This window comes from Acartia tonsa, chromosome 7 (assembly GCF_053477335.1).
Source record: "Acartia tonsa isolate MP-2025a chromosome 7, ASM5347733v1, whole genome shotgun sequence".
NCBI lineage: Eukaryota > Metazoa > Arthropoda > Copepoda > Calanoida > Acartiidae > Acartia > Acartia tonsa.
In genome coordinates, this window is record NC_137266.1 from 44,959,218 (window position 1) to 44,981,818 (window position 22,601).

General features: G+C 30.8%; 2 long non-coding RNA genes across 3 annotated transcripts; one reads left to right on the forward strand and one right to left on the reverse strand.

Annotated features, from left to right (window-relative positions):
- The first annotated feature begins 7,623 nt into the window (after nt 1–7,623).
- Nucleotides 7,624–9,426, forward strand: LOC145323833 (uncharacterized). Its single transcript, XR_013881115.1, has 3 exons — nt 7,624–7,894; nt 8,482–8,604; nt 9,287–9,426. It is a non-coding gene; the product is annotated as an uncharacterized LOC145323833 (long non-coding RNA).
- A 2,422-nt stretch (nt 9,427–11,848) lies between these two features.
- Nucleotides 11,849–16,165, reverse strand: LOC145323844 (uncharacterized). Of its 2 annotated transcripts, XR_013881118.1 has the most exons (4): nt 14,496–16,165; nt 13,874–13,953; nt 13,069–13,236; nt 11,849–12,123 (listed from the first exon to the last, which is right to left on the reverse strand). It is a non-coding gene; the product is annotated as an uncharacterized LOC145323844 (long non-coding RNA). The 2 variants fall into 2 exon arrangements; XR_013881117.1 differs by having other exon boundaries at nt 11,849–13,236; nt 14,496–16,164.
- Nucleotides 16,166–22,601: the final 6,436 nt, after the last annotated feature.

Consider the following 22,601-nt stretch of genomic DNA (forward strand, 5'->3'; position numbering starts at 1 on the left):
ACCACATAAACTATATTTTAATCTACCATTTACTTTAATATGGTTTCCATAATCTTTACTGTTAGTATTCTTATCATTATTTCTGCTATTTTATTTCAGAGCTATCTCTTAAAGGAATATGATTAGGATTTTGTATTATGTTATCTTTATATCTTTGCTGACTATCATTATTATATTTAGTGCCGGCCGGGCTTATATTGTTAAAAGACTGAGAAATAAAGTTGTGATAATATCCATTCCCTAAAAATTCTACTTGTGATTGATCTTAGATATTTTTGCTAGCATATTGTTTCTTGCAGAAAATATAGGTGCAGGGATATCACTTACTTTTAACTTCTCAACCATATTATACCTTTTTCTATTGTTATCTCTTTTATAGTTTAAATCAATAGCACCAGCATACTTTCTAAGTGCTTGTACTAATTCAGAAAATGTTGGGAGTCTACCTAACTCTGAAACTAAATCAGCTCTAATCTTTACCCCATCATTTATTGATCCATCGGGTAAATTTTTTAATAAGTATCCAATAGCAGTTAAATTATAAATTTGAGTCCTAGCAGGCTCTTCATGTTCTAAACAAGCTCTTTGACATAGAGCCAAAATTTTACTAACAACTTTATTAAATGTAGGATCCTTAGGCAAAACAAAATTCTCAAGTTCTAATTGGGCATGCTCAGGCCTTAATCTTGTATCATATTTAGTCAATAACGCGTTATATATTTCAAAAAGTGGTATATTTCCATCTACCATTGTAGCTACACTATCATATACTTCTCCTGTTGTGCATCTTAGGAGTGTTTCTTTAAATGTATGCTCAGATAATTTACATTGAGCTTGTGCCGCATTCATATTTCTTAAAAATTCTACAACGGAAGGAGTGCCAAAACCGCTAAATTTATGTCTAGTAGGAAAAGTGTGATTGATTAGACCTAGCTTTTCATCAGAAATAACTGAAATAGAACTGCAATCAAAACTTGAGGGGTAAATTGTTTCAGCATGATTGATATAGTTACTAAAAGCTTTTTCTCTAACATGTTTCTGTAAGGCCTCATTAACACGTTGTTCTACTAAGTCTTCAATCTTACCCACTCTCCTATTGACATTATCATTAATACTAGTTTTTAAGTCCTTTAAATGTTCATTAAAATCATTAACAGTTTCATCTACTGATTTACCTTTAGGTAGATTTGTTTTCTTATTCAAATCATTTATTTGAGCAGTTAATTCAAGCAATATACGGCCTAAGTTATTATCAATAGTATTATTAAACTTAATATCTTGTTTTAGTATCTCAACAGTATCATTAATATCATTTACTAAGTCTATGTCTTCTGCATTTCTAGACATGACTCTTTCAGTAATATTAAACTCAGGGCTAGTTTCATCTTCTACTAAATCCTGAGATAAGATTGGTAAACTTTCTAAGTCCCCTTGTCCATCGGACTTAATAAGATTTGACATATCTCTCAAATAGTCAATATATTTTTCCCTACTTTTACTACGTTTTCTTAGTGATTTCATTTTGAATAAGTATAAAAAGATCCTTAATAGATGTTAAAATATGACTGACTAAAACCACTATTGGTTTAAAAATTGTGGGATCAAAAATTAATGAGTAATGAATTAAGTAATGAAAAATATAGATGTTAATGAAATTATTAAACTTGAGATACAAATATCAAAATTAATTTTGCTGGCTAAAATTTCTTTTAATTAAAACTTGAGATACTAAATTTTAAACTTGAGATACAATTATAGAAGTTAGTCTAACTGATATAAAACTTCTTATTAAAGCTTATTAAAGAAGCTAGTCTAGTTGATATAAAACTTCTTAAAGGATTCCTCCCAATTTTCTTTGGTACAATAATGCAAAAAGAACCCTTTACTTAAAATTCGCCGCGGACTTAATATACAAATGTAAAATTACTCTAACTGATATCAGAACTTTTTATAAGATTCCTCCCAAAAAATTTTTTTTTTGGTACAGTAATGCAAAAAGAATCTATCTCAAAACTTGCGGACTTAAAAATGGAAATATAAAATTATTCTAATTGATATAAAACTTATTAGAAGATTCCTCCCAAAAATTTCTTTTGGTACAGTAATGCAAAAAGAATCTATTTACACTCCTTTTTTAAAATATTCTTACCAACCGTCTGGTACAATAATGCAAAAAGAATATATCTATAAAAATTGTACTCTAGAAACATTCTTACCAATTTTCTAGTACAATAATGCAAAAATAATATACCTGGAAAAATTGTACTTTAGAAATATTCTTACCAATTTTCTAGTACAATAATGCAAAAAGAATATACCTGAAAAAATTGTACTTTAGAAATATTCTTACCAATTTTCTAGTACAATAATGCAAAAATAATATACCTGGAAAAATTGTACTTTAGAAATATTCTTACCAATTTTCTAGTACAATAATGCAAAAATAATATACCTGGAAAAATTGTACTTTAGAAATATTCTTACCAATTTTCTAGTACAATAATGCAAAAAGAATATACCTGAAAAATTTGCACTTTAAAATATTCTTACCAATTTTCTTGTAAACTATTGAAAAAAAATATATATGTATAAACTTCACTTTAAGATATTCTCACCAATTTTCTAATACACTATTCACTATTGAAAAAAATATATATGTAAGAATTTGCACTTCACTTTTTAGTTATATTACTTTGCACTTGCACTTATAACCTTCTGAATCTCTGTATAATGTAAAACCTGTTCAGCTTTAGTTTTTTTTTGATGTAAAAAAACAAACTAATATGCACCCCCCTCTACACCAAAAAAAAATATTGAACAACCCGATGTTGCACCAAATGATATGTTTTCTCCCAATTCTAATAAAACATGCCAAGTTTCAGATCAAGAAGAAAATACCAACCAAGTTGAAGCCAATCTCCAACTCATATGACAAAGCATAAACTTAGCTACCAAACCGAATAAGTTAAACGCAATATTGTCAAAGTTTACAACATTTAGCTGGTTAGACTAAATTGATTCAAGTGATAGATGTGATAAACAATTCAACTTTGCCAAAGATAAAGCAGTTCAATTCAATACTTTAAACTTAGATTAAAATTATGTTATGAAGTACTTATAAGCTATAATTTGCAAGAATATTAAATAAAGCTAGATTTTCCAAGAATAAATAAATAAAGATTTATCCAATGCTTAATTAAACTCTAGCAAGCTACCAGGTGTATTTTGCTTTTCTTATAACAATAGAAACTCAGAGTAAACTGCATAGCCGGCTTATACAAGTACAACTTGATGCGCTACCGTACCCTTACTCCTAGAATCCAAGCTATTAAGCTACAGAGCTGTACTAATCAGTGTCCCAAAATCTAATTCAGCATGTATTATACAACTTAATATTTCTTATCAAGCATCCTTAAAGAGAGGTACAACTATAGAGGTTCCCATGTTCCAGTGTGCTCTAGGGCCTCTAGAGTGTCAACCGGTGCGAGTGTCCCCCTAGGGCCGCGACCAATGGCCACAAATATACTAGCATTCTCTAGGGCCTCTAGAGTGTCATCTAGTTGCAATTGCTTGTACACAAGGCTCTCAATTGCATTTGTGTCGTGCGTTTCAGTCCCTAAAGCTCCAAACGCCTACAGATAGCTGTCCTTTAATCTCTAGTAATTTTGCAAAACTTAAAATATTTGTATCTACTATATATGTAATTGCTAACCACGTTGATTCCTAACCCTCAACTAAGAATGATTCTATTTTTGCACTTGAATAATTCCTAATCAAGTTGGAGGAAAGAACTCCACTCTTTACTAACGTTTTCCAAAGGTACTAGGGCTTTCTAACAAGCTTTGATATTAGCAACTACTTTGAATTTCTAAATAAAAGGAATCATCAAAGTATTTTTTGAGTTACTTTATATTTAGACAATATAGTAGCAAAGGTCCTTTAATAAGTTGTACATGTAGACTATCATAACCTAATGAATATCAACTATATACATAATCACTAATCACGCTATTCCCTCCGCAGGAATAACTCCGCTCTTTACTAATCGCTTCCAAAGGTACTAGGACTTTCTAACAAGCTTTAAATTAGTAATTATTTTGCTTTCTAAGAAAAAGTCTATTAGATAAAGAATATTTAAATAATAAACATTTACCAAGATAATATAGAGGCAAAGGTCCTTTAGTAAGTTATGATATGCTTATAAGTTAAGTTTTTAAATTAGTTTTACTTTTACTCTTAAACTGCTTAAGTAATGGCAAAATTAATACAAAGACCTAAGTGTTGTAAACACTTCCACGCGAGGATCTCCTATTATTTATTAACTTTTGTGCAATAAAGAACTGTTGTCTCACAACTTCAAGTTCAAATTATTCAATATATACCAAAGTGAAAAATGTACTAAGTGTTTATTGTTTATACTTTATTGTTGATTAAATGTGAGTATTATAGTTTAGTATTGTATTCTAACATAAGTATAATAATGTTTTTTAAGTTATTTTCAATTACTTTATATAAGGTTAAATATGTTTTATGACAGTTAAAACATATCTTTGGATTTGCAAAGTGTAAACCATAAGTTCTTAATAAGAAAGTAAACTTTAAACTTATAATATTTGATTCTTTAAGATTTTCTTTACACTTGACATGTAATTGTTTGTTATCCAAATACTTTGAAAAATAATCATCAAACTTCATTATGTTTTGTAAATTTACAAGTCCAAAGATATAATAGTTAAACTTAGATAAATTTGCTAAAGATAGATTTTTTAAGCAGCATAAGTATATGATTTTTCAGAACTTAGACTATTTCTCTAGTTTTGAGCTTCATTTGATTTTTACAAGTCCCAACAGGGAACTTGTAAAATTTCTATAAATCTCAATAAGAGTAAAACAGAAATTAAGATAAATGAAAAATTGATACACATAAAAATAAACACCATTCTTATAAAAACTAACAGAATGGTTAAGAAAAGAGATAGTATACAGATAAACACATTAGATAGGTTAAACATTAAGAGATACAGAGGTTAAATAAAAGGTTACGAGTGAGTGGGTGTGCAAAGTCCACTGAAAACCAGATACTTTGCTGCTCTATTTATACTGAGATCTTAGAATGTTCTAGAATTTAGTTAATGGCATAATCTGATGCAATCCTAGCTTTTTTGTGCAATAAAAAGTATAACAAAAACTTCTACATCAGTTTTTGTCATATAATAAAGAAGTTTCTAGAAATTTACACATGATGCAATACTAGCTGTTTATGTATTAAAAAGCATAATAAAAACTTCTACATCAGTTTTTGTCATATAATAAAGAAGTTTCTAGAAATTTACACATGATGCAATACTAGCTGTTTATGTATTAAAAAGCATAATAAAAACTTCTACATCAGTTTTTGTCATATAATAAAGAAGATTCTGGAAACTTACACATGATGCAATATTAGCTTTTTACATATGACAAAAACTTATTCATTGGTTTTTGCTTGTATAATTAAAGTGTTTCTAAGAACATTCTAGTATCTATATACAATTACATAATACAAAATAATGATGAAATTATTGAATCACAGTAAAAAACTATACTTTTGTTTCCTACAAAAAGTCTAGAATATTCTAGATATAAAACACAATTATATAACTTTGAATTGTTGTGCAATCCTAGTTTTTGCTCTTGTAAAATTGTAGCAAAAACTGCACTTTTTATGGGAAACTCAAAATATACTAATACTTGGTTTTTTTTTTATTTATTTTAAAACTACAATTCTTTTTATGTTTTTTTTTTTTTTTTTAGAACTTTTTTTTATTTAATTTACTGGACGTTAGTCAAATTGATTTTTGTGTATTTTTTAATAAAAGTAAATCAATAGATACTACAATAAAAATAGTGATACTTACATAACATGTAAAGAATAAAAAAGTATGAACAAATTTGCTTCAATCTGTTTATAAACTTCAAAACAATGCAGTTAAAAATGCATTATTGTTTCTTGTGTTTAAAAAATATATGTTACAGTGTATGTACATTTGTTTAGGTTTTGTTCAGGTTTTGTTCAAGTCAACCCTTTAAAGCCGAAAATTATGATTCTTAACCCTTAACGGTCGGGGGGGGGGCGTTGAACGCCCCCCCCTCCGGTTTTTTCTATCTCATTTTCTGTGTGTGAAAGATAAAGAGCCCAAACTGCTTGACTTTTTAAGTTTGGGTATGACACATAACTGAGAGTTGGAATTTTTTGAATATCTCCATCCTGGCGGGCACAGGATGCCAGCAAACCTGGCAGGGTCATCCAGGTAAAGATCAAAAATATTTTTTTGACTTAAACAAAGCATTTTATCTTACCAAAATACTAAAATATCCTCTAATAGTACATCCTCATATTAAATACAGGTGTTCAAGTCAATTTTAGGTTCCAGGTATGATCCTGCAGGTCCTGATCCTCCAGGTCTCCAGAAATCTTTAAAAGGCTCCTGTGGCCGCAATTTTTGACTTAGAGACTTCTAATTTTAAACTTAAGCTTTTCTTACATGTCTACATAATGTATTAAAATTTCATAAAGATCCGCCGCCGTTTTCCCACCGACCGCCGACTGCGGCAGCTGGCAGCTGCCAAGTACAGCTGCGGCCGCTGAAATTTATGTTTTGATATTTCAAACATAAAATTTACATAAAAATAAACATTTTCTGCAAAAAAAAATTTTTTCTAGCTTCAAAAATAAAAAAATTACAGCCGTTTGAAATTTTTAAGTAAAAAAGGACCTAAAAACAAAGGTTGTTAAATAAAAGGGTGAAGGAAGCGAAAATTGACCTTGACTTACTTTAGGTCGAAAATTCATCATAACACAGGGGACTTGCACAAAAAATTTTAGCCCTCTAGCTCTAATAGGAACCGAGATAATAGGGGGGGGCGTTGAACGCCCCCCCCCCGACTGATTAAGGTGCGGCAAGGGGCCCGACTGTAAAGGGTTAAAATAGACTTATATTTTTTATTATAGTTTTATAAAACTTTTTCAATTTTGCTTAGAATGGATTCGTAATATTTTTCTGATTCTAAAGGTATATATGAACCCATATTTTTTATGTCTGTTTGAGAAAATATTTAGGTTTAAAGTTTTTATTAAACCAAAGTTAAAAAAATAGATTTTTTCAATAATTACTCAACAGAATTTTAAAAGTAAGGTGTCAAATTAAAGATCTTACTGTTTTTGTTCATACTGGCAATTTTCTCCTTTTATTTTGTTGCGTTTTAGTACCTTAAAGGGCGAATATAGGTTCGATATGATATGAGCTTATTTCAATCATGCAATTATATAGATTACAAATAACTTAAAGATATTGACATATTTAACTGTATAAGTCCGTATATAGCCAAAAACCGGGCCGATTCGTGGATATAATCACGTCATTTCGCGTAACCATTGTGGTTCCCTAAGAAATCCAAACACCATTGCATCACACCAGGATGCTGCGAATGTTGTATCTAAATACTATTGTTTAATTCTCGTCCCAATAAAGACAAAAGGATTTGGCGATGGGTTGTGTTCAATTTCATTCTAGACAATATTCCCCAACAAGAATATTCAAAAATAATACTGATTTTTAAAAAAAAGTCTTGACAGGAGAAAATTTAAGATTTAATGTCTTCAAATACGCATTTTAAAGAATTACGTCATTGGTAATTTTCAGCAGACAAAAACAATTAACATATGTTTTTTATTTACATTTTTAAATCAATGAATTCCTTTCCTTCCAAGTTCAACGCAAAATGTATGATGTGTGTGTTTGTGTTTATATGTGTCTGACTCTGAAAGCCGAATTAGAATTTTATTGTTTACGTAAGTGCTAGCAAAATATTTAGTGCGACAACTGTAAGGAAAAATTAAGAAAAAACTACAAAGGTACGTGCGATTTTTAGCGGTTTTTATTTATAAGCAAAAATATAAAAAAATAGGTGGGGGGGGGGGGAGGGCATTACCAACCATTTTTAATTTTAAATTCGGGGGATGAGAGTTAAACTTCTGTAGTAATTTTATAATTTTGTGCTTCGCTAATTTATATAATTTCCAGTATGGCTTCGAAACGATATCATCCAAAAAACTTTCCACGAATATTAAAATAAAGATCATTGGCCCCTCTGGGCTAACGTAACTTGTTTTAACCAAATGATTTTTCATTTGTATATCCGCAGAAAGCTGTTTATAATAAGATGGGATAATAGTTGTTTATAGCATCGTATTATAAACAGCTTGGTACGAATTTTAAAAGGTACAATTATTAAAGATTAAAAACTATTTTATGTAGCCTCCTACCCTATAACCTAACCTATTTTTTTTAAATTATCGTTCTCGGGGTGGAGTGGGTGGGGGAGGGGGAATACCAAAATTTTTAAAATGTCTTTATTTTCTATGACTACTGTACATCTGCTATAAAATTTCATCCTTATTATTGCTGCGCTTCTTATGGACCTAATCACCCTTATTATCAGGAAGATTGTAATGATGTAAGAGTTGGAGGTTCATTGGAAAGACAAGTCTGTGCTGAAGCTCGCCATGAAGGTGCTGGAAATTGAGAAGAATGGTTACCATGGATCCATGTCATCCTTGTCAAGGTATGTACAGTGGATGAGACAATGAAAAAACGCAGCTTTAGATTCTACCCAGTACCCGGCATAATTTAATCCCTTAATTTATTTTTTTTAAAGTCTTTTCTCGTATTCATTCGAATCCGGTGGATAGGAACCGGTTCTCATCCATACGAAAAAACTATGTCTAGCATCGTATTATATCCAGCTTTCTACGAATATAAAAATGTACAATTATAAGATTAAAACAAGTTTTTTTTAGCCCCGAGGTGCATTCTATATCAGCGGAAGCCGTTTATAATACGCTGAAAGAAATAACTATTAAAATATTGCTAGAATCTGGAATCTGGAAACCGTCAAAAAATAAGAATCCGGAATCCGCGGGGAATCTGTTCTATTTTTGGACAGATTCTTACAAGAATCCGAATCCGGTCCAAAATTCTTAACCAAACAGGGGTAAGAGGTCCGACTTTTGTAGGGTTAAAAGACAGCTTTCCGTGGATAGTAATATAAAGAAAAAAACATAAAATCTTTTGCATTTTCAATGCATTGTTCCAAAGGCCCGCCCATAGTTATTAGTTATTTAAGGCCTCTAAGAATCAGCGAGTAGCTTTGAAAATAATATATAAATATTTTTCTGTTGATATAATCGATCCCAGGACTATTTTACCGTGAACTGCACCAATTCCATTACATTTATTTTGTTTAGATTGAGATGTTGCGAAGACAAGCTGTGACGTTACGTTAGCCAATCCTTGCCATCTCTAGTCTCTTCATACATCATCATATTCAATCTGCATTAAACAATTATAAATATGTATTTGCAATAAAATAATAATATAATACTAAGCTTGCTCTATTTATATGTGTCTACTCTATTACTAATGGTATGAAAGTCCACCTTTTCTTTTAGTTTCACTGATATTAGACAGAAACCAGTATCTCTGAACCAAATCTTGCTACTGAAGTGCATGATTAGGCCAAACAACCCTTTGATTACACGACCTTTGAGAAGTATTTAGTGCATGGTAATGAGTTGCGCCTGTTTTGGGCAAGACATTCCCCATTCTCTAACTATTTATGTTGCACACCTGACAAAGCAGCAGTAGGAACCATTTTTACGTCTTTAGTTATGACATGGTGTCCGGCTGAGATTCAAACCTATCACCTTCCTGACAACAAGCGAATGCAACACATGTTACGCAACAGTTGCGTGTTTTGATTATACAGAAACTTTGTTTACAGCATTATACCTTGATCATTATTCTAAAAACCAGTCCAGAATTTATCGGGATGAGAAACAACCACACTATGATAAAAAGTGTTCCTTTCCCTTAAATTATGTCTTGACCACCTTCCCTAATTAGTAAAAAAGAGGGTCTGTTTGTAATAACCAAAAGGTCTGATTTAAATTTACAGAGATTCTTGGGTGAAACCAATTTTAACACATGACCAAGTAAAGTTGGTCTCACAATTAATAATAAAATGTAGTTTTTAGGTATATAACGTATTTATCATTTTCAAGCAACATAACATTAATGTTTTTTTCCTAATTGAGGCTCATCTATTTTAAGCCGGTTGGTCAATCTGTAACAAATTCCTTTGATAGAAAAGGGGACTGTACACAAATGAGATTCACATTCTAAAAGAGAAAAGCTTTAATATTGAAAATCTTGGACAGACATATGGACAAAAAAAATGAAAATCAGTAAAAGTAATATGGAGTAGCTTTGCATTTAATTAGTGTGATTGATGTTCTTAAGTAATCTTTTATTAAATACTCTAAGCATTGATTTTCACAATGTTTCACACTTCATTGCACTTCATGGAACTACCCCTTTAATATAAGCTTTATTCTTTATTTCTTTTTATAGTTTCAGATATTTAAATTGAGAGGCTTTATTATTGTGTAGACCTGTAGGTGCATGTATAGGAATGAGAAACAAACATGTAAAGAAAAAGTGGTGCTTTATCTAAAACTAGCGGCACTTGAAATGTTTTTTTTTTATATTTAAAATATGGCTATTTTGCGTTTCACGTTTATTTTTCGTTGAACTCTCTTTCTAAAATCGAGAAATTTAAAAAAAATTTAATTTCTCTAGAGAGGGTGGTGGTACCCTCCCCGAAAATAGTTATAAATCTTCCCCGGACATATGAGAATCTACCCTGTTAAGGAGAACCCGATCGGTTCAGCGGTTAGCGAGAACCTTCGGTACAAACATCTAATAACATACAAACATCCTGTTACTTTATTATAAGGATTAAGTTTTACCTCTGAAACTCTCCCTTCCCTTATATTCGTTTTCTTTCACAACAATCTTTGGCGAAATCAAGCATAACAAACACCCATGGCCAATTTAAGGAGAAAAATGTAAATTTTTCGGTTGATTGATATGAACAAGCATGTTCAAGGGGGGGGGGGGGGGAGTTTTGACACATTTGCGTAAACCTGGCACCTAGGCTTTATCTTTGGACTGAGAGGATAGAGTATTAATGATAAAATCATTCTTATATGATGAATTTCACGAAGTTTTAAGATTTTTTGGAGCTCCAGGCCTCCAGGTGGTCTCTGTACAGGTAAAAATGAAAAAAAAAAAAAAAATTTTAAGATAAAAATCAACTTATAAAACAAAATATGCATCTTTTTTCTTCTAATATGTGAATAATATTAAAAAAGATGCATATTTTGTTTTATAAGTTGACCTGTAACTAAAAAAAAATTTTTTTTTTCTTTTTTACCTGTACAGAGACCACCTGGAGGTCTAGAGCTCCGGAACCTGGAGGCCTATCCAAAAAATCTTAAAACTTCGTGAAATTCATCATATAAGAATGATTTTATCACTAATAACCTATCCTCTCAGTTCAAAGATAAAGCCTAGGTGCCAGGTTTACGCAAATGTGTCAAAACTTCCCCCCCCCCCCTTATTTAAGATATCAAAAATGATAATTTTTAATAAGGTGATAGGTTTGAATATCGAATTAAAGATGTTAAAATAGTTCTCACTGCTGTACTGTATCAGGTGGGAGACACAACAAATAAAAAAGCAGTCCGACCGTAATGGATGTATTAGTTAGTTATGTTCCTTTATGATGGGAATGTTAACAGGAATGAGAATTTTCAGCAATCTATCTTTAAGCAGGAGCCGAAAAATCACGTTTTCTAAAAAAACTTTCATATGGACAGACTGACATTTCAAATTTTAGAGTAGCTACGCTATTACGAAGAACACCTTCCCCCTATAAGTAAAATAAGACACACCAACTACAAAAGTTTTAAAATGTTTAGCATTTATTAGTTAATTTAATACCATAACATAACAATAACAAATATCATGTGTACTAAAGTTTTAATTTGACAAAAATATTATAAAAGTATAACAATGTAAAAGGCAAATTGCTTCGCCCCTAGATGCATATTCATCACATTTAAAGAAGGGGAGGGTCAGGTTTGTCAATCACCATAAATCATTTTTGAAGGAAACAAAAATTTTGCGGAGAATATTTATTCTAGAACCCAGCAATCTGTTGTTGGGTGGTGGCAAAATTCTCAATATAGAAAGAACAAGGATGACAACATCCATAAAAGCTAAGCTCTGAAACTGTAGTACAAAAGGTCATTGACTCATGTAGAGAGTCAGTACTGAATAATTAGAATATAAATGGATAAGAGTCGAAGCAAAATTATAAGTAAAGGGGGGGGGGGTGGTGACTCATCACACGACAAACCAGCAATTTTATTTTGGGTGCCACTCCCTTAGTTTAGAGAATTGGGTAAAATTGTTTTGGTTGTGTCACTAATTACCCCAAGTTTTAGTATCCCGCCGTTATCCACCGCCAAAAAAATAACATTGATTCCAAATTGCCTAATTTGGCGAGAAATGCAATAAAAATAATTTTTGGGTGGTGGCGGAAAATGGCGGCGAAAGGCAGGAGTGGTGGTCAGACCGCCGTTTTTTTTAAAGATACCATAACTTGGGGTAATAAGTGACACAACCAAAAAGATTTTACTCAAATATCTCTAAAACTAAGGGAACTTAGCACCCAAAATAAAATTGCTGGTATGTCGTGTGACGAGTCACCACATTCCCTCCCCCCCTTTGTTGAAAAATTGCTTGATGCAGGATAATGTTTGAGGACATACTTACATTTTAAGGACTTGATTATAGAGTTGCTTCGCTTATAATATTGTACTTTATTGTCCAAGGAATCAGTAAACCAATAGTCAGATCAATTGGATAATTACTAATTAGGTCAAATAAAAATTTTTTGTTAAAAAAGTGAAAAAATGTTGAAAATGGACTTATGGACATTCTGGTAACGATTAAAGAGTTGATACGCTTTTTAAATTCTACCTAACTGCTAAAGGGATCAACCATACAAAATTTTAAATCGATAGGACAATTATAACTTGCCTAAAATAACGAAAAAGCTATCCGTCACGGACGGACAGACCGACCCTAATTATAGAAAAGCTTTGTTTTTAAAAAAAACCTGTGGAGTGAGAATTTCTACCCTAATTTTACTATTTTTATCTTTATACAAAAGTAACAGGATCTGTGTCTGTATGTTTGTCTGCTAGGATCTCGTAAACTTCTTTACCAATTATAGTTCAACTTTCAGTGACACAGTTGCAAGAAATAGTCTGTCTTCATGGTATTCCTGAAAAATATAAAATTCTTCATAATAAAAAAATGCACGTTTTTTTTTAAAGGGCTTGATACCCGCCTTAAACCAAAATTGAGTGAAGTATAATACAGACAACATGGTGGTGTTAGTTTATTGTCAGAGGGGTGGATTCACCTTCCTATATGTCCAACCTCTCCCACACATACTAAAGAGTCAAATTAGCACCAATTAATTTTCAAAATTATCTCTAATTCTTGAAATTACAAGCAAAAATATTTTTTTCCTCCTTCCATAAATTGAAGTGAAAGTAACGTTTTTCTATAGTGAGGCATTACTATACTCATGATCTGATTGTACATTCGGACGTAACACCTAGCTATTTTTGCTAATTTAGGATGGTTAACATTGTGCTATTGATTTTAAACTTTTTTAAAACATAGCAAATCTAATATTGATAACAAAAAATCCTAGGTTAATTTTAGAGCAATGATTGCTAGAACAAAAAGGTACTATATTTAAAGCAAAGCATCTCTTCAATCAAGTCCTAAAATTCAAATATGTCCTATAACATAATCCTTTTGTGTATTTACACAGTTTTGCTAGTTATTGGTATCCTGCCAGTCAAAGTCAGAGACATTTATTCATCTCTTATTAAAAGTAAGAAGTATACCTGAGATTATATTATTCCAAGTTAATATTCTTGGTAATTTGCAAAGGTGGTATTTAAATACATCAGCATCGACATGTAACCTTTAAAAAAAATTATTTTCTTATTACAATAAACTGTTTCCAGGGTATATTTTCAACCGGTGAAACTTAAAAGTTAAGCACGTATTGTAATATGGAAACTAAATCTTTAAATGAAATAGTAAAATAAACAAGTATGAAAACATCCATAAGTAGAGAAGGACAAACATATTAAAAGATTTCAACTAATAACAAAATAAGTTCACCAAAATTATGCCATAGCAAGAAAAAAAGGGACAGTATATATTAAAATCAAAAGAATATCATGAAATCTTTAAAAAATAAGGTTTATGTCTGTGAAAAGACTATAATTGCATGTCATAAATCTTCACTGAAAATTTCAGCTGTCACAAGACCTTTAAAAAACCTTATAATTCATGACCAATAGACAGAAAGGCAAAAAAATGTGCCTTTGTCATACATAGGAATAGCTGTATATCTTCATTAGCAGCCGAGAAAATCAAATTTACCCCATTACGTCTCAGACGAACATAGTGAATTTTAGAGTAGCTTCGCTACTAAAAAAAATCCTCCCTTATTATTACCTGTATTTATATGTAAATTGTTGAACTTTATTTTTAAGGTTTTTTAGACTTCAACAACTTGAAACATTTTCACCTGAAATTAAAAAAAATATTCTTTAATTAAGTTTTAAACACTTGAGGTCTAAGCCAACTTCAATATCTGAATAATATTTAAAGTAAACATCTTTTCAGTGGCGTGCACAGCATTTGTCGTTCATTTTAAACCAAAATCGAGCAGTGGGTGTTTTACTGACAAGAGGATGAAAATGCTAGAAAAAATATTAAGTTGGGAAAATATACTGAAACAAGGATGACAACATCCATAAAAGAGAAGCACTGAAACGGTAGGACAAACGGACATTTACACCTGTATAGTGTCAGAACTAAATAATCAATAAATATAAATGTATTAGATTCGAAGCAAAATTGTAAGTAAATTTGTTGAAAAACTGCTTGATAGAGGTGAATGATTATGGACATACTTACATTTTAGGACTTGATTATAGAGTTGCTTCGCTTATAACATTATACTTTGTTGTCCCAGGAATCAATATACCAAAAATCAGATCAATCGGATGATTAGATCACATAAAAATTTGTTGTTAAAAAAGTAAAAAAAATCTACATGTTTAAAATGGACGTACGGACATTCTGGTAATGCGTATAGAGTTGCTATGCTTTATAAATCGTACCTTAATACTATAGGAATCTCCATGTAAAGTTTGAAATTGATATGACAATTTTAACATGCCTAAATTAACGAAAAGAGCCATCTGTCTGTAACGGACGTACGGACGTATGGACGGACGGACTGACCCTAATTATAAAAAAGCTTCGCTTTTAAAAAGTATAAGCATAAGATTAGAACAAAATTATCAAAAGTGCAAGAACGACGATACAAATATCTAAGGTATTGGGGGGGGGGGGGGGGGGGGGTTTAAGAGGAGTAGCAAGAAATTAGATAAATTAGACAGGGAGAGGTTAATCAAATAAGAAAAAGGGGATGTTGAAGTAGTAAAGCTCCTTACACCACAATACCCGTAAAATTAATTGCAACTTCAAAATGAGGTAAATAGAAATATGAAGTTAATAAAAACAAAGCTACTATTCCAAACGAAATAATGAAAGCATAACAGCAGTATATTTACAATACAATATACAATAATAAAGAATAAATAATTTTCAAAATAACTGTTGAATATCCTGCCGCAACCAGTTGTTATGAAATACTACGTTACAGAGAGTCGCTATGGTTTGTTTGTTATTGAAATCAGCTGACATATACGCACAGGGGTAAATAATTGCATTAAAAATACGTTTAGTAATGAATATTTATCCAAGTTTTTACGCGGTGGAATGTGTGACGTGTCTATGACGTCACACCTCTTGACGATTTTTTGTTATTTGATTATTTACATATAAAATTAACCGAATTAATATTTTTATGATCTTAAAAGATGCATGCAAATGTATTAAGTAAATGAACATAAGAAAAATAGTCAAAAAAAGGTCTTGTAAAGGGCTAAAATAAACGATTTTGTTGGCAATCTCATTTCTTATATGTTGAAGCAAACCAGAAAATTGAAAATTCTACTAAAGGATTTTTTTGAATTTTAAAATTTGGCATAGATATTCTAAAAGTATGTAATGGCACCTTTCATATAAGCTCATATCATATCCAACCTATATTCGCCCTTTAAAACTGACTTAATTATTTTTTTTAAAAGCTTAAATTACTTCAAAAATAAGAGGTCTTAAAAAAAACGATTGCATATTTGAAATCTATGGAGCATTTTACATCTATTTCTTACTAAAAGAACCGGCTAGCTATCTTAAATAAAAAGCAAAAAAGTTAAGACGCCTTCTTTGCTACAAATTTATGTACAATTTTGTTTAGACTTAAATGAATGTTCCTCTTACAAAGAACAAGTTATGAAACTCTTGAAAAGTTATTGTTGATTTGTCCTTCATTCTACTTTTAAGAGCTTAATGGATGTGTGTTTTCATCTTTTATGTAGAATTTACATTTACTATTCTTTTAGTGCCTGAAATTGATACAAATCTAAATACGTCTTATTAACAGTCTCACGTTAATAAAAATTTTCCTATTGTAAACTATAAACTATAAAAGCATTGGATTATTAATAGCATAGCTACTCTATAACTAGATTATGTTGGTTTCACATATGCCCGTTAGTTTCACCAAACATTATATTGTAAAATAACAGTATGATCCTTAAGATCTCGTAAACGAATAAACCCTACATTTCATAAGTTTGGTGGATTATTTGACAACATGAAGATTTATGATAATTTTAAAAAAGATTAAGACAATTACATTTTAAGAAATATTTACAGAAGATGTTTTTTTTTATAAATTCATTAGGTACTTTTTAATGTTTTACAGTTCCTTGCTTATCTTTAAAAATTTTATTTCGCTATTTTCTGACATGATGGTTTTTGTTTTATTGATGTTCAGCTGTATGCCAATCTATAATTGCCCCCCATATTTAAATAAAAATTTGTTGGTTTTGTGCTTTAGAAAAGCATGGGCTGTGCCTTTATTGATTCACTTTAATTAGAGAATTTAAAAAAGAAAAAGCTTTCTTTAAAACATTTTCACCAATGGATAACGGAGTTTCAATAATTCAGGTATCCAAAGTTTGGAATCTTTAGAACAATTCTATCATTTCATGCCTATATCATGCCTAAACGAAAAGAGCTAACCGTTACTTACAGACGGACATATTACAGACTCTTATTTCAGAAAAATTTTGCCTTGAAAAACTTTTGTAGATTTAGTTTGTTTTTCCAATAGATACCTAGTGCAAAGTTAGCTACTAGACCCTATAAATCTACATTTACCCAAGGGAAACCAGCAGATAGACTTGTCTCAAATTTAATCACATTTTTTTTCCTGGGAGGAAAGGGACACCGACTAGCTATTTTAAATAAAAAGCAAAAAAGTTAATACACCTTCTTTACAGAAGTTGTTGATTTGTTTATCATCCTTTAGGAAGTGCATAAATTCTTCGTCCATTATCTTATCCCTTAAGATCCCTGCATTTTCTTTCTTTTTGTGGCTTTATTTTACCAAGGAGGGAGGAGGACAAAGCTAGTTAAATTATTCTCCAACCCCTTATTCCAAGTGCCCTATCCTTGTAACTCTGTATTTCACTATGGTGGGATGTAATATTAGACAAATTAAATATAGAAGCCTAAAAAATAGCTTTTAAACATTAATTTTTTAAGAAGCTTATCAAATTTTAGGAATGTCCGTTTTATCAACATTTTCTCTCATTCGTTGACTTTGGTGTTTAAACTTTTCAACCAATAGTTTTTTATATACTTCAGGAGTAATTTGTTTATCATTATTATTGGTGTACATCAATATACCGTCCATTGTCTTATCCCTTAAGACCCCTGGTATTTATATATCTGTTGTCTGTTTACAGAATTTACTGATTTTGTTAAACAAAGTTGAACATCGTGTAGTCAATAATGAGTTCGAGTCCCTGTCCAAACTGTGTCATAACTTTTTCTCTATAATTTCAAACAGCTTCGCTACTTTAAAACGGTAATTGACCTTGTTTACATACTGGTTTATTTAGCTCAAAGTTTCATTTTGTCTATATTTTAGCCTATTTGCTTTACTAAAAAGGTGTCGCCGTAATTGTCCCGTGTATGCTAACTCTAAATATATACACTCAATTGGCTAAAAAGTAGCTTTTGATATGTGAGCGCTATTTTGGAAATAATAGACCTAGGAATCCGAACTCATAAAATTTCTTTTGTCAAGACTGTCGTATGAATTTATGTCATTTTAAATGTTTCAAGTCGGGATAGGTTTTTTGTAAATAATTTTAGAAGGTTTGACTTTTTTTATTCAATGCTTTATGTCGACAAAATGGTGTTTTTTTTCATTTGTTGGCTCATAACCTTTGGGAACTTTTACTAAATAATGATTGAAATGTAAAAACCAGCCATGTCCAAACTTTTGTACCATTTATTTAAATCTACAGAATTGGTAATTTTGTTCATTATCAGATGCCTTATGTTATAAGTAGAATAGTGACAAAAATGACTTATTATTCAATTAAAGTGTTAATTTCTATATTTTACCTATATTGTCATAGAAAGCTTTTTTCAATATAATTTAACCTGTGTTTTGCATTTATATTATAAACTGGGTGTTATAATTTTAGAGTAGCTGCGCTACTAAAATAAGTCTCGCCATTAGTCAGGTAGGGTGGGGATATTGGGCTGTAAATTATACTAGTACCCAAAGTTTTATGTCAACGTTATGTTATTTGTTGGATCAAAAATTTTACTTACGTTAATTGGATTTTTAAAGTTAGGTTCGAAACTAATAGTGTTCAAACTTTTCAACCAATAATTATACATATATTATAATTAGTATTTTTAAATTGTCCATTGTCTTATCCCTTATGGTCCCTGAGTTTTGAGAACATTAATAAGAGCACTATTGGTCCTACTAATCTTAGAATCACAAATCTTGTGAGAGATCTTTTCAAAGGCCTGCTATATATAGCAGGATATAGGGATGGATAAATTAAATAATAGTTATTTCTCGTATCGTATTATAAACGGCTTTCCGCGGATATAGAATGTACAATTATAAGATTAAAACTAGTTTTTTTAGCCCCGTGGTGCCGAAGGTACCGGCTAAAAAAACTAGTTTTAATCTTGTGATTGTACATTTCTATATTCGTAGAAAACTGGATATAATACGATGCTAGACATAGTTTTTTCGTATGGATGAGAACCGGTTCCTATCCACCGGATTCGAATGAATACGAGAAAAAAAAATTATTTTTGTTTTATAATAAGTGCTTTTTCGTTAGTCTGATAGGTAGCTCTAATGGATGAATCACTCTTTTGATTATTTGGTGTTAGTGATTTCTCTCAGAGTGGGTGTCAAGCAATGAATCTCCCCTTTCCTTTTTTTCAAATGAGTTGCAAATTAAAGAAGTGTAATTTTTACATCAACCTGCGGTGTCCTAACCAACAGGCACTATATTTGCGGTGGGCTACCTAATAATACATATAACCTAACCTAACCTATCAAACCAAACCAACAAAAAGCTGAAGGATTAATTGCTTTTGGAAAGCACCCATAGATTATTCATCTTAATTTTCTTTTATTTCGTGGAAAATTTCTATACAAAACTCGTGTCCTTAACACGATTTAGAGCCTGTTTTTCTCCAGTGGATTTTATCAGCAGATAAGATGGAAATTATTTTTATAATTTAAATCGCCCTAAATCCCTGCTATGTAGAACTTATTTATAGGTTTCTATAGATGTTTAATAATCTAAATCACACTTATTTTTGCCAATATCCCCTATAAAACTACTGTCATATTACTTTTGAAAATCTTTTTTGGGATCAATACTTTATTAGTAGCGAAGCTTCACGAGCCTATGTACGTACGTCTATTAAACAAATTATCCATCTAATGATATGTCGCTTGCAATGGTTTATCAATAGATGATGCCTAGAATTGAAAAGTCAATCTATTTTTCTAATTCATTCTTTGAATACACAAAAAAACAGTTATTTTTTATTGTCTTATGTATTATAAGATAAACTTTTTTTTGCCATCAAACCATCACAAGCTTGTTATTGCTGCGCTACTCATGGATACAATGTCCTTGTATATATATAATATATAACAAAAGGAGAAGAAAAAAAGGCAAAAAGATATTTGTTTTGGTCCCAGTCTTGTCAAAGAGCTTTTATCTTGTGAAAAGAAATAAAAATGGGATCGTTTGATAATAATATGGTTTTGTCAATCATACTTTTTTTTTAAAAAACAAGGATGATAATATAAATAAAGGTGAAGCTCAACCGCAAGAACATCCAAGTTCGAGGAAGGTAAAATGAGGGGTTTCAATGGCTGTTTATGGGTCAAGGCACTCCCCCTACTCTAACTATTTATGTCGCGCACCTGACATAGCAGCAGTAGGTACCATTTTTAACAAAATGTGTAGAAAGATTTTTATTCTAAACTGAAATAGCCTAAAACCAACCTGGGACCTGTAAGGAGCTTACCTCAAAGCTTCAAAGAACCTAATCAGACAGTAGTTTTGAAATCTCAAGCTTCAGAAAAAAAAACAAGATATAATATAGAAATTAATCGAAATAACATTAAAAATTAATATGTCAGTGAAATTAAATCTAGAAACTTTGAACCAAAATTGTTGGGTTTACAATAAAAATATTTTTTTCTTTACACCCCTTATGAGTTCTAAAGGTTATATCCCTATAATTTCATTGTTAGTCCCATCTATTCGTCTATATACTTACAAATTTCAACGTTTATTTTTAGATTCGTAGCATATCTATAAATATTACTACCATTATAATGTATTTTAAGTAGAACAATTACTACGTCCTGTGTATTATATTAAAGATCTCTGAAAGGCTGGGAAAATTAGAGTATTTTTAATGAGAGGATGGGGGAGTTGCAACCCTCCATTTGTAATAACTTTAGAAAAACAAAATAACTATAGAGTGGTTAGATTTTTTCGTGCGGTGTTGGTACTTTAGGTCATATTAGGTTAGGTTATATTAGGTACAGGGTAGCCCCACAGTGTTGAGGCCTCAAGCAGGGGTTATTCAAATGAGTTTAGAAGTCCCCTCTTCATTCTTTAAATTTCTCTCAAATTCAAGGAAGGGGCGGGGCTAAGTTGTGTTCGCAAGGCACATTGAGTGAAAGATAAAATTTTTTTAGTATAAGTACCTTTGAACGTTTTGATTCTTGTTTTTGTTACCACGCTACATATAAATTTGTAGTAGCTTTCAGGGAGTGGGGGGAAATTGGACTGTAAATTACACTGGTACCCAAAGTTGTATCATTAAGTTGTCAACAATTTTTGAGCTTTGATTGGTTGGTTTTAAACAGGAAATTTTCAAACTTTTCAATAAATTTTATTTTTTATCTACGGAAGGGTTATGTTGTGTATCATCATTGGGGAAGCACATAAATTTTTCGTTCATCATTGTCTTATCCCTTAAGATTCCTGAGTAGGTTTAAATTGGTGTATATGCGTGTTTTCAATTGTGGATAGAATGAGATATAGATTAACCAAATTTTTAAAATCTTAAGGCAATGCATGTTACAAATTAAATAAAAGTATGTTTATAAGTATAAAAAGGTTTTAGGCTATTTCAGCGGTGACATCCATTATAAACGATGCATCACAACTAAAACTAAAAATTATTGCAAGAGCACAAGCCACACCTTTGCCTTTTCTTGACTTTCATTATTAAACACCAAATTTAATCTATTTGTAATTGTGTCTTAAAATATTAGGTCATTGGACACATTCTACCTCGCAGAGTAGATGTGCTTTAGATATTATGACTAACAAAACGTAATTACAACCAAACTGTCAGAAAGGACTATTATTTAAGTAGCTTTGCTGAACGATTCGTCACTATAAACAAAGGTTTATATCGATCAGACAACTCTTCCATGTCTGATTTATATTTAAAAAATAAAACTTATCTAACATAGAAGAGCTTAGAAACATGTATGTTGATAAATTTAAAAATTTCCAATTGATGTCCAAGATAGTAGATATAGTAATCAATAAAATGCTCGGGGCATGTCAACTTTATTATTTAAACTTTCCTACCCAAACTTAGGGACAAGGGACCAGGATTCTGACAAATATTTATAAATGAAAATTTTTCCACAACTCACTTCCTTCTTTCCCCCCACTCCATTTTTTCCCACTTCCTTTAAATTACAAACAAAATAAGTTTTACGCCAATATAAGTTACAAAAATTTCCAAAGAAGATGTATCAACTTTTTTTTTTATGGCTAGCCGGTTCTTTTAGTAAGTAGTAGATGTAAAATTTTTTATAGAATTCAGATATGCAATCGGTTTTTTTGTAGACCTCTTATTTTTTAAGTAATTTAAGTTTTTTAAAAAAATAATTAAGTCGGTTTTAAGGTACTAAAATGCAACAAAATAAAAGAAGAAAATGGCCAGTAAGAACAAAAATAGTAAGATCTTTAATTTGACACCTTACTTTTAAAATTCTGTTGAGTAATTATTGAAAAAATCTATTATTTTAACCTCGGTTTAATAAAA